This window comes from Solea senegalensis, linkage group LG10 (genome assembly GCF_019176455.1).
Source record: "Solea senegalensis isolate Sse05_10M linkage group LG10, IFAPA_SoseM_1, whole genome shotgun sequence".
Lineage (NCBI taxonomy): Eukaryota > Metazoa > Chordata > Actinopteri > Pleuronectiformes > Soleidae > Solea > Solea senegalensis.
In genome coordinates this window covers 2,117,842-2,135,431 of record NC_058030.1, presented here as the reverse complement: position 1 = coordinate 2,135,431, position 17,590 = coordinate 2,117,842, and positions in this window count along the sequence as shown.

The following is a 17,590-nucleotide window of genomic DNA, read 5'->3' as shown; positions in this document are numbered from 1 at the left end:
AGCTAAAACCCAGTTCTAACCTAAAATAAGGTCTTAACCAGAGCCTAAACCCAGTTCTAACCCTAAAGCAATCTCCTAACCCTAACCTAAACCCAGTTCTAACTCTAAAATAAGGTCTTTACCAGAGCCTAAACCCAGTTCTAACCCTAAAACAATCTCTTAACCCTAACCTAAACCCAATAGAGAATTAGATCCTAAACCTAAAACAAGGTCTTTACCTAGAACTAAACCCTAACCCTCAATAAGGTCTTAACCAGAGCCTAAACCCAGTTCTAACCCTAAAGTAATCTCTTTAACCTAAACCCAATAGAGAATTAGATCCTAAACCTAAAACAAGGTCTTACCCCTAAAAAAGCCCTTTTGTGGGCCCAGACAAAATGTCCTCACAGAGATAGGTTTGTGTGTTTCTTGGACCACAAAGCCATAAATACAAGTACACACAGTGTTTTATAACAACATGGAGGAAAGGCACCCTGCTGTGTAAATTGTGGGTTTCTCTTTTACTTTTGCTCAGAGAATCACTTCATTCACGTTCACTTACCGGCCACTTTATTAGGTACAACCAATCCCATGTGTTTCATCCAGTGTTTACAGATAATGGTCCAAACGAGAGGAAACATCCAGTAAGCTGCAGTTCTCTGGGCAAAGGAACGGCCTGCTGATGCCAGAGGTCAGAGGAGGATGACCACACTGGTTTGATGTGATAGAAAAGCAACAATAACTCAAATAACCTTTGGCTCCAGCCGAGATGGGAAGAAAATGATCCACGAAAACACAACTTCAACACTGTAGCAGATGTGACCGTACTGGTACCGGTTGCCCACATCATATACTGGGAAAAGATGACAGATGACGTGATGTTTGCTCAAGAGCACTTTGTATTACCGTAATTACTCGATGGTCTGTGCTATCGGAAACATTCCCGCGGTTTCTGAAAGCTGAGAGGTGGAACGTTAAAGCGAACATGTGGTTAATACGGTAATTTCACTCGTGCTGTTGCAGGAAGCCGTCGAATCAGAGAGGAGAGAGTGGGGAAAAACACCGGCATAAAAAAAATCTGTTCCCATTTAGCTTAATTGTCTCTGTGTGGGCCCTGTGATGGACTGGCGACCAGTCCAGGGTGTGACCCCGCCCTTTGCCCCTGAACATCAGATGGTATTGGCACCAGCAACCCTCATGTGGAGGATAAAGTGGTCGACGGGTGGATGGATGTTCCCAATTAGAGCAGAATAGACGATAGAGTGGACACCAGTGTGATTGACAGCTGGTATCATCCAATAGGAGCCTGGTTCCAACATGGCGCCGACCAAATGTGAAATTCTGGAGGCTTCAAAACAGGAGTTCTTATGGTTGAGGCAACTCGGGCCAATCATACCAACACGTTTCATTTATATAAGAATCATGGTTGTTGGTGTTGAAATCAAGAAGAATCCTCGTTCCCTCTTGCTTTCCAACTTCAAGGCCAGTTGACTTCATTTTCTCGGCTGATTGTGTTTGTGTAGAGCAGCTGCTGTCAGTGAAAGAAAGACCTGACGCTGGTCGCACACTTATCTCCTAGCAGCCCGAGTCTGAATGCAGTTATGAGGATTTAATTAAGTCAATAATTCGCCGCCCTCCTGAAAGCGCTCCGAGCAGAGAGCGAGGGGAAGCCGAGTGCGTCTGTCGTTAGGTGTCCTTGCATACTAAAGGGAAAGAAAGGAGGCTTGTAGATAAATGTTGTTCTTCACGCAGCTCGCTTCTCCCATATATCTCTGTTAGACCACAGCCAGCCATGACGGCACCAGACAAGGCCAAGCTTTCACTCCATGTGTGCGTGTGTGTGTGTGTGTGTGTGTGTGTGCGCGCGCAGCACATGTGAACATTTATGAGAATGGATGGTGTAAAGTGTGTGTGTGGTATAACTTATAAACTGGTACAAGCTAAAGTTGAGAGATTTGCTACAGTTGCAGAAGGTGTGTGTATGTGTGTGTGCGCTTTGAACCATTAATATTGAGAAATTCAAACATTACGTAAAAGTCAGAGCAAAATCTGCAGGCGCTGTAAATGTTGATTTGTAGTTTAACGCCTGATAATACATTGTATGATTTTTATTTGGGGTGGAAAAAAAAGGTCGCTAAATACCAACATTTCCAGGAACTTTTATTACCATGGACTTATTTACAGTAGCTGGGGAAAAGAATTTGCAGATAATTTGTGTGGTTGTCTGTTTCCACCGCACCTCAAAGTTCCTGAAAATGTATTAACATCAGGCTGACAACGCTTTTTTTTTTTTACAACATTACTTAACTGAAAGTATATGACATTTATTGTACCTAAGTATCAAAATGTAATTTTTTACTTTTTTTGAAGTTAAAAATGTGAGGAGTTAGGATTGAGCCATGGTGGCTCAGTGGTAGGGTGAGTTGTCTTTCAACTGGAAGGTTGTGGGTTAAATTCCTGACTCTGCTAAGTCTATATGTCCTTGAGCAAGACACTTAACCCCATGTTACAGCGTGTGAAAGATGTGTGAATGGGTGAAAACCACTGTGTAAAGCAGCACATCAAGACTAGGAAAGCGCTGTGTAAATACAGACCATAATACCAACTCTTCTTCTTCTGATTTTATTTGGTAGTGACGAGTAACAAAGAGAGGAAATGTAGTGGAGTAAAAGTTGCTACAAATAACAAAGTAAAGTACAGATATGTGAATTTTGTACTTAAGTACAGTGATGACAAGTCTTCCACCAATCAGTGTTCTTCAGCACAAAGCCCCGCCCCCTCTCGAGTTCTTGGTAATCCAAAGGGTCGCGAGTAGGTTCTTCTTGAGAGAAAGTCTGTGATTGAGGGAAAGTTTTTTTTCTTCTGGTGATTTCGGTGGAAACATGGCGCCATGGTTTTTCAAAAATCCCGGGCAAATGAGAAAAGGTCCTGCAGTGGAGCGCTGCTCGAGGAACTCACATCAGCAGGTTGATGCTCTCCAAGTTCTCAAGACCCACCAGGGTCTGATCACATACCCTGGTGGGTCTTGAGAACTTGGAGAGGTCTTGTTTGGACATAGTCTTTGGTCTCACAGATGGAGACTACACCACCTGTGCAGGTGTCCTGCACTTCAGGGCTACAGGATGATCACAGGTGCAGATCCACCTCCTCCTGCGCGCGGCTGCTGGAGGTTTTTGAAGTGGACTCACAATAATCATTAAAGATTCCCGCGTCTCCTCTGCACTCACTCACTAAAACAAGTTCATCACTCAAATGACATTAGTCAAACTCTACATGACACTGAGGTAAAAGCAAAGTGCACAAGTAATGAAAGAAAAGACTGGTGTTACTTTATTTTACAACACATGCACGGTGTTTTTTTACTATGGTGCGGACACTTCTGAAGAATTACTCTGCAGTGAGAGTGTGTGTGTGTGTGTGTGTGTGTGTGTGTGTGCGCTTTGAACCATTAATATTGAGAAATTCAAACATTACGTAAAAGTCAGAGCAAAATCTGCAGGCGCTGTAAATGTTGATTTGTAGTTTAACGCCTGATAATACATTGTATGATTTTTATTTGGGGTGGAAAAAAAAGGTCGCTAAATACCAACATTTCCAGGAACTTTTATTACCATGGACTTATTTACAGTAGCTGGGGAAAAGAATTCGCAGATAATTTGTGTGGTTGTCTGTTTCCACCGCACCTCAAAGTTCCTGAAAATGTATTAACATCAGGCTGACAACGCTTTTTTTTTTTTACAACATTACTTAACTGAAAGTATATGACATTTATTGTACCTAAGTATCAAAATGTAATTTTTTACTTTTTTAGAAGTTAAAGTATTAAAAATGTGAGGAGTTAGGATTGAGCCATGGTGGCTCAGTGGTAGGGTGAGTTGTCTTTCAACTGGAAGGTTGTGGGTTAAATTCCTGACTCTGCTAAGTCTATATGTCCTTGAGCAAGACACTTAACCCCATGTTACAGCGTGTGAAAGATGTGTGAATGGGTGAAAACCACTGTGTAAAGCAGCACATCAAGACTAGGAAAGCTCTGTGTAAATACAGACCATAATACCAACTCTTCTTCTTCTGATTTTATTTGGTAGTGACGAGTAACAAAGAGAGGAAATGTAGTGGAGTAAAAGTTGCTACAAATAACAAAGTAAAGTACAGATATGTGAATTTTGTACTTAAGTACAGTGATGACAAGTCTTCCACCAATCAGTGTTCTTCAGCACAAAGCCCCGCCCCCTCTCGAGTTCTTGGTAATCCAAAGGGTCGCGAGTAGGTTCTTCTTGAGAGAAAGTCTGTGATTGAGGGAAAGTTTTTTTTCTTCGGGTGATTTCGGTGGAAACATGGCGCCATGGTTTTTCAAAAATCCCGGGTAAATGAGAAAAGGTCCTGCAGTGGAGCGCTGCTTGAGGAACTCACATCAGCAGGTTGATGCTCTCCAAGTTCTCAAGACCCACCAGGGTCTGATCACATACCCTGGTGGGTCTTGAGAACTTGGAGAGGTCTTGTTTGGACATAGTCTTTGGTCTCACAGATGGAGACTACACCACCTGTGCAGGTGTCCTGCACTTCAGGGCTACAGGATGATCACAGGTGCAGATCCACCTCCTCCTGCGCGCGGCTGCTGGAGGTTTTTGAAGTGGACTCACAATAATCATTAAAGATTCCCGCGTCTCCTCTGCACTCACTCACTAAAACAAGTTCATCACTCAAATGACATTAGTCAAACTCTACATGACACTGAGGTAAAAGCAAAGTGCACAAGTAATGAAAGAAAAGACTGGTGTTACTTTATTTTACAACACATGCACGGTGTTTTTTTACTATGGTGCGGACACTTCTGAAGAATTACTCTGCAGTGAGAGTGTGTGTGTGTGTGTGTGTGTGTGTGTGTGTGTATTCTACCGCAGCCACTTATTAAATTTAAACACAGTTTTTTTTTTATGACGGGGCTCTTTTGTAAAAACATAACACAGACAGGGCCACAAATTTACCTCCTCCACTTAACACTCTATCACGCCATCTCCGCGTTTCCCCGCACTCATCGCTCACTCCTCGTAAATCTATCTCTCGTTCCCTCCACTCAAAAGTCCATTACAGGCTCCTGCCTGCAGCGTCTTTGTGTTTGTTATCTGTCCTACTCACATTATCTCTGCCTCTCCTCTGGACTCTCCCCTCTCTTCATTATGTGGGGAAAAAAATCAGATCCCATGTTTTCTCTCTCTCCAATGCCGCAACCGCTTTCTCTTCCCCGCCTTTGCAGGGAGAAAGAGAGAGAGAGGGCGAGTCTATGCAGATGTTTTTGCATTTCTGTTTTTTCTTAAACGTATTTGTCTTCCTGTAACGCCGTTCCTCTCCACCCCCCCCCACCTCCTCAGCTTCTCCTCCTCTCCTCCCTGCTGGTGCTGCATGCACTTTATCACTTCTGGCAGTGGCAAGTTAAAGAAGAAGAGAATCTATGCAAATGTGGTTCTGAAAAATGAGTGTTCACCTCGGGTTGCCGTGCGCAGAGGAAAGTGGCGAAGCTCCTTATTACAATATTTTCTCCTCTTTGTTGTGGATCCGCGGGATGATAATTAAGAATGATTTGTGATGTTTGTGGAGGGAGTGTGAAACGTCCACTCGTGCCCATTCACCTAATTCTGCGGTTACTGCACGTGTGCATGTGGACGAGTCATAATCTGATTATAAACCGGTCAGATGACAGACAGACAAACTGACCGGCTGTACAGTAGAAACGTGTTATAAAAAAACCAATACTTGTTTGTGAAAGTCGGACTGAAATCTAAGGAAGAGTATTAGGGCCACATGTAAAAAAAATAAGAAAACAGAACATGAATTCTGAGATTAAAAACTTTTTCCTCTAATCTCAGAATTCTGACTTTTTCTCTAATCTCAGAATTCTGATTTTTAATCCAATCTCAGAATTCAAATTTTTTCTCTAATCTCAGAATTCTGATTTTTAATCTAATCTGAGAATTCCGACTTTATTCCCAGATTTCCGACTTTTAAGATAATCTCAGATTTCCGACTTTAATCTCAGAATTCTGACTTTTAATCTAATCTCAGAATTCCGACTTTACTCTCAGATTTTCCGACTGTAATTTCAGAATTCCGAGTTTAATCTTAGAATTCTGACTTTTTCTCTAATCTCAGAATTCTGATTTTGAATCTAATCTCAGAATTCCGACTTTAATCTCAGAATTCACGCTAGGTGTTTGTGTCGCGTATGAAACGCCATGGCAATTTCGTGCAGCCATGATGTGATGACTCCGCCCATGTTGAGGAGGAACTATGAAGTCATGGAAAACCATACCAAACCACGTAGAGACGAGCTGTGCTGGGACTATGTAGTGGAACAGCAACAGAACTCTTGCAACATGGACTGAGAAGCTGGTGGACAGTCTGAACTCTGGGTCTTGGTTCTTTCACCTTATTCTTAATGTTGAATGTTTATGGTTTGTGTATTTTTCCTTCTATTTTTTGCTGATTTAGTCCAAATATGATGCTTTGTCCCTGTAAGTGACCTCTCCTCTCCTCCTCCTGCATCCCTCTGTTTGCTCTCTGTGACTTGTGAAAGTGATGCAGCGCCGCTGAGGCCAGATATTGAGTGGCTGAAGGTGCAGAGGTCAAAATGTGGCCGTGGACACGTCTAAATAAATACATACACACACAGCCGCACACTGTAAGTGCGTGTGCACGTGCGACGCGTCGGAAGAGAAGAAGAAACTTGATTATAAAAAGAAAATGATAAAAGGATAAATATTTACATTACACATAGATTTGTATAAAATAATACGTTAAAAAGTGTGCAGTTATATAAGACTGTCAGTAAATTCACTGATAAAGACATAAAGTTTAAATCTACACAAACACACACATCTCCACATATACAGTAGTGTGTGTGTGTGCGTGCGCGCGTGTTCATTAATAAGAGGAGAGAGGCGGAGAGGACAGGACAGACAGGAAGCTGAAATAATAGCCAATTTAGCCTTGTCGTCTTAAAGCGGTACACCTTGGCATTTTGAATTTTGCCAGGTTATTTTTCTTCACCACTCACTTGTCATTTACTGTGTGGAGATAAAGTTTTCAGTCTCCCTAAAAAAACCAGAGAGAGGCTTGTTAGCATCAGGTGAATGCCATATCAGAACCAAAGGGCCACATTATACTGTAAGTGATGCCTTTAAAAAAAACAAAAACTTTATATATCATATAAATAAATAAAGGGTAAAAATAGAGAGAAAGGCAGAAGGAGGAGGAGAGTTATTCTGACGCTGCTGGACGAGGATAATGAGGAGAAGAGATGAAAACGCAAGTAATAGAAGGAGAAAGAGAGAATATTTGACAAACTTTGAGACAGAGGACGACGGACAAATGTGACGATTCAAAACTCATTTCTATACGTTTGTCAGACTCTGGACGAAGCAAAGAAAACTGTAAATGACACAATATTTACTTACAATACTGATACAATACAAATACTGTGTTTTCCATGTGTTTTTTTGGGAAATTACCAACGCTGTGGCAGGAACCTGCTCTTAGGTTATTATTTATGTGTTGTTTTTACAGTATTTACACCGGAAACAAAAACACTAAATCACTGTAATACACTACATAGGATTACTGTAAAAAAGTAGTGGAATAAACAGTACTGCTAAATCACTGTATTATACGACAGTATAACAGTATTTATGTCATAAAAATACAGTATTTACAGAGGAAAACATAGTTAATTCACCTTCAGTGATTTTTTTTTTTTACTTCTTATATTAAATCAAAGAGTTGTTAAATACCTGAAACTGTGCTGCTGTAACACAACAAATGGACCTACAGCATCGACTCATAACTGACGTACATTAAAGGGTGATTACTATTACTCTGAGAAGACACTGCTAAATCACAGAAACATACTGCACGACATAACTACTGTGGAGTCACAGTATTTATTTAACGGAAGTACAGTAAAAATGGCATTTGCGGAGGAATATTCTGTTAAATCACTGCATTAATGGCATCATTACTGTGAAATGTAGCATGTATTTGTTAAAGTACTGCTAAAATCACAATACATGCACACAGGGGCACAATCGTTTACCTCATACGCACAAACAGTAAATTGCTGTTAAAGTAATGCAACTAATAGGTGATCATTTAGTGTGAATGTACAGTCGCGTATAATACGGCGTACAAGGATGTGTTTGAAATGAGTTTGTGTTGAAAGCTTGTTGTCTACAGCTTTGCTTCACGTATTCAGGAACACACATTTGTGTGTGTCTCCGAGTGTGTGTGCAAATGTGTGTATAACCTTTTACGCAACCCAACATTTCAATTAAAGGCTGAAAGCAGTTCTTTGTTTGGCGTTCTGTTGAGGAAGAGGAGGAGGAGGAGAGAGAGTGAAGCATATTACTCCATTCAAACATTCAGAGGCTACGGAAAAAGGGGAAGGATTCAATTCCGTCCCCGTCTGCTTCTGCTCACGAAGGACAGTCTTTTCACACACACAGGAAACTGAAAACACGTGTATCGCGATTCAAATTTCACGTGAAACAATTTTCACAAAAGCATTTTCACATTTTTTTAAACTTTATCCTCACGCGTGATCATTTTCAGTCACGAAAAAAGCTATGTCTTTTGTGTTTATTTACAGATTGTTAAACGTGTGTGATATAGTGTGATTTATGAAACGCGTGTGTGTGTGTGTGTGTGTCGGAGGGTTTTTTTTGTGTCCACTTCCACACAAATCCACAAACACATGCTGCGTTTAATTGTTACTCAGGAATTCTGGGGATATCGGATAAATCCTGGGAACTCATGTGTGATATTTAGGTGGAGTTTCAATGCAGGGTTCTCAAAGTCAAACAACCTGGAGGTTCATGATGATATTTAACACATTTTCAAAGTAAAAGTGTTGTCATATGTTAATATTTCAAAAATGAAATTATAACATATGAACAACTGTAAAAAAAAAACACTAAACGTGCTGATGTATCTATAATTTTTACATTAAATACATTTAAAAGTGTTTATTCTATTTAAAATCATTATGACTGGATATCGAGGGGCCGTATAAAATTAAGTGGGGGGCCGCATGTGGCCCATGGACTGCAGGTTTGAGACCTCTGTTTTAAACAATTCATTTTCTTATAAAATCAATGGCAGTGAAGATAAAGTAAATATGGCAGGTTACTGATTAGTGGTGAACAGCTTTTGTTTTTTGGGGGCGGGTTATTGAGTCTATTTTTTTATTCATACTCATGCAATTATTTTTCCCTATAAACCAGGTCCATAAACTCTCTGTGTGATCGTACACACATGCACAGTGTGCTCACAGCAGGTGGTCTGCACGTACACCGCTCCGCTTCCACACTGAAAAACAAATCACTCTCTCGTTCTCTGATGTGGCTAAACTTAACTGTATTCCACTGTACAACCATTAATATATGATCTATATATATATATGACATTTTAGAGACAATCTCGCTAAACACTCCCCCACACTAGACGATAATTAGCCAGATTCTGGTCCAGATCTGGTCCTTTCCGTCATTTCTTCCGATTTTAGGCTGATTTGAACGGATTATGTGGCAAAACGGTCCTGTAGTGTGAGAGATTAACAACGATTTTAACGTAAACATGTTTGATATTTACGACTGAACAGTGATTGGACGTCCGATGTCAAAGGAACACACTATTCCTCAAGTGATCTGAGACATTTGCACCTCTTGTAGAGGAGAAATCTGGCCCGTGACAGAAGACCAATTAGTTAGAGGAAGTGCGCCCCCTGTGGCTCCTCTGTTTAACGTCTCACTTTGGTGGAAAGACACCAGACACCAGGCTGTCCTGTGTACCTAATGAAGTGACCTAACTGCCCTTTTCGCGCCCGAGCGCAATAAATCTAAGACAACACATCCATTCCAGCGTGTGTTCTCACACCGTTTCACTTATTAAACTGAGTATTTAAAGCAACAGCTCAATAAAAGCCTGAACCGTGTCCAACCAACGCTCGGCACAGGCGTAGAAATCAAGAGAGATCTGGACTCTCGCTTCTACAGTGAAAAAAAGAAAAGAAAAAGTCAATGTGTGATCTAATTGTACGTGGCAGTCTTAGAGCAGAAATAAACCCGTTTTAATCTGGTTTCATGGCAATGTGAGCAGAAAGGTTCAGCGGGTCTTATCTGTATTAGTCATATCTCTGATTTAAAAGACTTTTGAGACCCAAAGTTGTTTTTCGCCTCAAGGACAAAAGTGTTTTGTGTTCTGTTCGTCAGGAATGCTAATGCTAAAATAAATGGCATATTTGGTGTGCAATGTGCTTTTATCATTACAGCTTCTCAGTGAAGTTTGAAAAGCTGAAATATTACAAACATTTCATCCAGTAAATTTGTTTTTGTAATTATTTGTGTTATACTTATTTACCAAGCAAAAATAACATGAACCGTCTTTGGGAAAAGTGTATTCTTGATTAATTCTCAAGTATTATAACGCTAACATGCTAAAAAAAAAAGAAAAAGTTTGCATTTCAATGTGAGCATGTTAGCATGCTGACATGTAGAACTTGGCTCCATGTGGTGTTTTTATAACATACAATGATACAAACTGTATTTTTTTAATCACAGGAGATATTAAAAGATAACATTTAAAATACATTTATTTTAAATATAGGTATCAAATGCGTAGTCCATGACAGCAAGCGACCGGTTAGCTTTTAGCAGTAGCTAGCACCAGCTCTGTTTGAGACCTCCATTTCACCTCCTGTTAGATACACAGCATGTTTAAGTCGTGTTGTTTCTGTTTTTTCAGTCATGATTTATTCCACATTTTCTTCCATTACTTTCTTTTTCTTTTTTTAGTCCACAACAACATACATGAGAGATGCTAGCTGCTAGCTACTAGCTTTAAACTGCCTCTGTCTGTTTACATTCTGAGTTTCTTTGAGATCTCTGAGACTGCTGCTCTGAGATGTGATCGCACACATTTTAAGATTCAAAAATCCTCTAGTTTTTGTTATCAGATTCTTAGTTCACTTCTTTTAACCAAACATTCCACAAAACAGAGGTTAAAAAAGTGGTTTTAAACAACAGAAGTCAATGAAAAATGCAAAATAATAAAAAATACTAAAGATTTGGTCAACGAAAGTCATACAGAACACAAATTAAACGCAGGAACACTGCGAGGACTGCGTTTAAACATAATGGCAGAAACAAACAGATGAGCAGTGGTTAAATACTGAGGAGAGTTAACTGGACACAGGTGAAACTAATCAGAGGCAGGTAATCTCAATGGCTGAAAAGAAGCCTTCACTCTGAATTAAGAGAAAATGTACGAAGGAGTATTAGGGCCAGCCAAAAAAAATTAAAAATCCGGCACAGAGGATTTTGCCTGCTGTTTTTTTGGCTGGCCCTAATACTCCTTCATAAAAATGTGATTAACTGAGCAGGAAAAACAGAAAATAATAATAGAAGAAAATGAAAATGCTCTCAAACATCTACTACCAACACAAACTTTGAAGATCTACACTGAAATCATGCAGATGCTTTGCATTTGTACTACATGCAATTAAATTATGAAATTATTGTACTAAATGTGACTGTTTATAACGTGTACTGTGTTTAAATGGTTGTTGTTTTGCATTTTGTAATTTCTGTCTGGCTGAATTGTGACTTTTTTCCCCTCTGAATTCTAATATTTTTCACTGGAATCTGACTTTAATGTCAGAATTCTTACTTTTTTTTTTCGAGAATGTGGAAAAAACTCAGACTTATGAGTTCAAACGTCAGGATTATGAGGTTAAAGTCTGAATTCAGGGAAAAAGTCTGATTTCTTGAATTTAAAGTCTAAGGATTATGAGGTTAAATCTCACAGTTGATCCAAATGCTCTTCTGTATAAACCTATTTTTTGTGTTGTGACTATTCTGAACTGAGCTGCATCGTATGTTCTGCAGTGGAGTAAAAAAAAAAAGTCTCTGCAGGCCGGTCAGCTAATTAAATGACTGCTTGGCCTCAGCAGCAGTTAATGCTGTTCAATTATGAATGAGAAGGATGGGGTGGGATGGGGTGAAGGTGGCAACACTATCGGTGGCAGGGAGGGCGCAAAGACGACGGGGCAAAGAAAGGCCAGAACAAAGGAACAGAAAGACGATCAAACAAAGGAAGAACGGTAAAGAAACATCAAAAAAAAAGAAGAAATATCCTCAACACACACAGGCTGTGAGTCACACTTGATCTTGTGTCAGTGTTTTGCTGCCTTGATCTTAACAGTAGAGGGTTTAATTTAGCGTCAGTCTGAGTGAAACAGGCCCTTTGGCGACATGGCACCCAGTGTTTGTTTTGGTCTATACCTGACAGCCACAGGCACCTCTCTTTATCTCTCTCTGTTTCCTGCTGTCATTACGTCTCTTGTGACACTTTTTCTTTCTCCTCGGCTTCTGTCGCCTCCCCGTTTCTCCGACTGCTGCCTCGTTTTATCGTCCTCATAACAAAAGAGAATATATATACGTCTGTTTTGTTTGTCTCTTCTTGAGAGAAACAAACTAAGTATACTAAGAGTTGATGTACAATAAAAAAAACATCCGAGTAAGTCAAGTAATAGTATATAAACACTAAATGTACAGTAAATAAAATAAGTAAACTGAGTACGAACCCCACATGGACACAATGGCTGTTGTAGAAACATTGTGGCCTCTGTAAACAAGGCCCTTAGTCAACGTACATTATGAAGGACTTGTACTAAATCCCAACCCATTTTCATATTTTTTGTGAAGTCATCAGTGGGTAGATTCCTACCAAATCCTCCTACCGATCACAAAACACATCTGTACACAGGAAGTTGCAAACCTACAGATAAACCCACAGCGATGAGAAAATTCAATTCAATTCAGTTTTATTTGTATGGCACCGAATCACAACATACATTATCTCAAGGCACTGTACATCGTCAGGCAAAAACCTTTACAACATTATAGAGAGAACGTTCACACAATGAGCAAACACTAAAGGCAACAGTGGAGAGTAATCTCTGACAGAACCATCTGCCCAGACAGGTTGTGGTGAAAGGAAAAATGGGGGACAGAGGAGAGATTAGATCAGGAGCAGAAATAAAACACTTGTATGTCGTTAGAAGTTCAGAAAAGACCGTTCTGAATCAGTTATGACATGTTTATACAACTGCAATGTCATTTATACAAGAAGCAGCAGAGATCGTTGATTAGATAACATTATACTGATATCAACTTTAATTATAGCATAATAATCATAATGACAATATTACTACTGCTAGAGCCACAGTGAAGATAATTACACACCTGTATTTATTAGATACAATAAAATAGAGTGGGATGTAGTGAGTCACATTTACTACAGTATTTCACTGCATAGATACTGTACACACTCATGTACACAATGCTGCATATGCAGTACATACACGTATACACACACAGAATTAAATCAGTGTAGAGCTGGCACCCGTGCCTTTCTGGCCCCCAACCTGCTGGCTGATTCAATTTTCTGGGCAAATCTGCCGACACTGACCGCTAACATTCACCTTTAGATGGAGAAAGACACACATACAGAGTGAGTGAGAGTGTGAAAGACTGTGTGTGTGTGTCAAAAAAAGGGGGTGAGAGAAAAGGTGACGGTTACTGCGGACTTTTAGAGATGGAGAGCATTCGTGCTGAGGGCGAGTGCCAGTGCTGTGCCAGAAAGGAAGAAGTTGTGCTGGTGTGAAAGATGAGGAGAAGGGAAGCTCGGTTAATTTATCCGGTCGTCTGTAGGGGCGGGGTCAAAATATATTTGGTGGTATATCGTCGTCCTTCCTCATGCAATACCACTCACTGCTCAAATGAATGAAGGGGAAACTTGGGTAGAAGTTAACTGGCCATAGAAGAGGGTTACGGTGGAGAAAGCTAAGCTAATGCTATTTAATGTGATTTATTTTTTGTGTCGCCGTGTTTATTGGCATATATTTTCACCATCAGCCAAAACATTATTGCACTCTCTGTCGTGAAAACATCTGCGGAGAAGAAACCACCGCTATGTGTTCTTCTCTGCAGATGTTTCCACAAGAGCATTGATATTATTGGTATCGTGGACCATGTATTGCACATCATATATTATAGTATCGTATCGTGAGGTACTCTGTGTTCCCACCCCTCATCATTTTAGTGGTTTAAAAGAAAAAAAATAACATTTAAACACATTTGTTCGGACGACGAGAACCGAAATAAGCTAAATGATTGAACCTGATAAAAACAAATGTAGCACCTCCTTTGCCACTTTGGGTATAAGTAGAAATGACTACCTTGGGTTCTTTAAATAAAGTGTTATCTCTAACTATAAACATGTGTCTGGTTTAGGCTTTTTCAATGTGATACCAGTAAAACCACTTTAGATTATGATCAACACACCTTCACACACTTCCCAAAACCAACCTACCATAAGAAAATACCAATTTACTATTATTCACATTTAAATCACACAGTCAAATCATCAAATCCATATTCTTCAGTTTCAAATGGTCAAATTAAAAGAAAACAGTCCTCTTATTGGATGAATCAACACCAAAAAAAACAATTCAAGTGCACATTAAATTCCCAACTCTAATAATGGTTCCTTTAAACCTCATTAAATTGAAATAAAACGTAAGCCCTGTAGACGGCAAGATAGTTATAAATACCCATTTTAGTTTGTTGCAGTCCTGGCGTGCAGCTTGCGTACGTAGTTGCTAAGCTAACATGCAGCTGCTTCACTCTCCCGAGTTAGAAGAAGACAAAACCCCGATGGTAACTCACAGTTTGTCCACAAAGCTCCTCACAGCAGATCTCGATGCTGCTCCAGCTTCATCTCGGTTACTCCGGTGTGTCGGCGAACGTTAGCATCCCTTAGCATCCCAGAGTGGTAGCTTCTCGCTCACCGTAGAGCTAGGCTAACGCAGGTGGCTAACTGTCAGAACATAAGACTCCTCGCCGGATGAAATAGTTCACAACAGTCGCGCCACTGAACATACAGAGTTCACGTTTCGTGTACTCCAATAATACAGGAACCGACTTCAGTAAATATGTGGGTTACGTATTTCCACTGATAACTTCTATTACGTAGCACCGCAGCACCTGTAAGCTGTGTCGTGTCACGTCACGTCACGTCAACTCCGCCTCCTCTCTCGTTCTCTTTGACACATGACCTACAACTCGCTTCTCATTGGCTCAGAAAATAAACAAATAGAAATGTGCATTTCTTTCTCACAATAACTTCCAGCATAATAAGCTTAATATAAAAGAAACAAAAAATATACATTTTAAATCCAGTAACACAATACAAATTCAACATGAAATTACATTTGACATTTGAGTAGTTTTAATACTCAAGTAGTACTGTTTTTGTAACTCCTATCTATACCATGTATGAATGTACTATATTATTTGTTAAGCTTTTTTTTTTATAAACGTTACAAACTTTTGTCTTCTAGATTTTCCACAGGGCTACACAAATAAAAAACATGGTCATCTTTCTGTGATATTATCTTGCTCCAGCACTCAAAATGTCTTCAGGTGTGTTCTTTTTTTCTCCATTTCCATTTTCTTCAATTATTGATGACCTTATACATAGAAATGTTTTGTCAAAGTAGCCGTGATTATTCAGTCGCTGTAAAATGTGTAAAGCTCTGAATCCAAGCAGGTGAATCATGGAAAACGAAAAACCATGAACGGGACTATTCTATCGATTCTATCCCTGTTGACAACTTCTCTAACCCTCACGTAGAACAATTTCAACGTTGGTGAAAACCAATCAGTGGACTCTCAGCTTTTATCTACAGACCGTTTAAAAAAAGAAAAGGCTTTGAATAAAGTCAGCGAAGAAGTTGATCAGTCGCTGAGAATGTATCCCGCGCCGTTAGAGAAATCTTTCACGAGTTCAGATCCAGCGCAGACGCTCAAACGACAGTGAGAGGTGTCAGTTTTCTGAAGTCATGCCGGTAGATACAATAGATGTCAACGTAATTATCAGCCGCTTCTTTTCTCTGTCTATTTTTTGCGGAGGGAACTGCGTGTGTCACACGTGAAGAATAGGTGATGAGACACTGGAGCGTCTGAGACGCAGTGCGTGTGTGTGCGCGTGTCGTGTGAACGCTGTAAACTGTTAACAAAGACACCAAAATAAAACGGAATAACTTCACATTGAGCACACGTAATATCGTAGACGAACATGAGGACTTCTATGCGTTTTCCTTCACAGATTTTAAGAATTGTCCTTGATTTGCTGGACCTGGTTCAGGCAGCTTGAACCACTATCTCACTTAGTTTTCACAAGAACTGGGATTCAGGTGAACAGTGAGAGTGAAAGAGGCTCCATTCAGGGTTGGACACTCCACTGAGGGTTGGAGGAGGTGAAACACAAATTGGAACCATCACCATTTGTGTTATTGTCCAATATTTTATGTCTCGCCATAAGATGAGGCCTCACGGGCTGAGTCTACGGACACACAGAGAGACATGCAGACACATCTGATCTTCTCTATAGTTTCCTTTGAAAGCCTTGGTGCTGCTGCTGCATTCATGCCTCAGTCATTAATGGTGATCCTTGACGTGGGCTGTGTAGAGACAAGGAGGAGCAGAGAGGAGAGGAAAATGTGATCAGGGACGATGAGAGAAGGAGAGGAGGAGACAAGGAGACGGGGAGAGGACAGCTCTGATTCTGTTAAGTGGAGGCTCTCGAGAAAAACGACCTGAATGCTGCAATTATACATCCACACATCATTTTCATGCATGTGTTTACACACACACACACACACACAAACTTGCTCGTCTATCTCCGTGAGGACACATCATAGACATTCCCAAGCTCCGTACCTTAACCGTCACATCTAATAGTGCTTTTCCACGACACCGTTCCAGCACGACTTGACACGGCTCGACTCGACTCAGTTCTGGCATGGTTTTCCATCGCTATAGTTCCTCCTGCCGTGACGTTGTCTACATGCGACACAAACTAGTGACTTGTAAAGCAGTTGTTTTGGGTGTAAGTGAATCATTAGAATCAGTCGATTAAAAAGATTTGTTAACACGGTTTCAATTCGGCTCACGATTGCCGACTTTGAGCAGTGCTGACTCCTCTGTTACATACTGAGATTTTAGACAGTTCCTTTATGTTGGAGATTAACATTAATGTTTTCAGTGATTTTCAAGTCTTTTTAACTGATCTACAGTTCGCCATTGTTCGGTTTGATTCTAATGACTCTTCCAGTGACGACACTCTCTGACCAACCTCGCCAGAGCAGGTACTAAAAAAAGTACCAGGTACCAGGCACTTCCACTGATGGAAAAGCAAAATAATAACTGAGTAGAGTCGAGCCGTGCTGGAACTGTGTAGTGGAAAAGCGCCATTACTGCCTAATCCTTACCCGTACCCTAAAACCAGGTTTTAAACCTGAAAAAAACCCTTTAACAATGTCAAAATGTCCCCATGAAGATAGATTTGTAGGTTTTGGTCCCCACGGGGAGAGAAAAACATGTACGCACACACACAGAGTCAGGACAGAACATATTTAGGTCCCCACAACATAAGGAATACCTGTTACACACACACTGCACAGGTTAATGTTGCAGCATGTACATTTTTTAATCTTAGT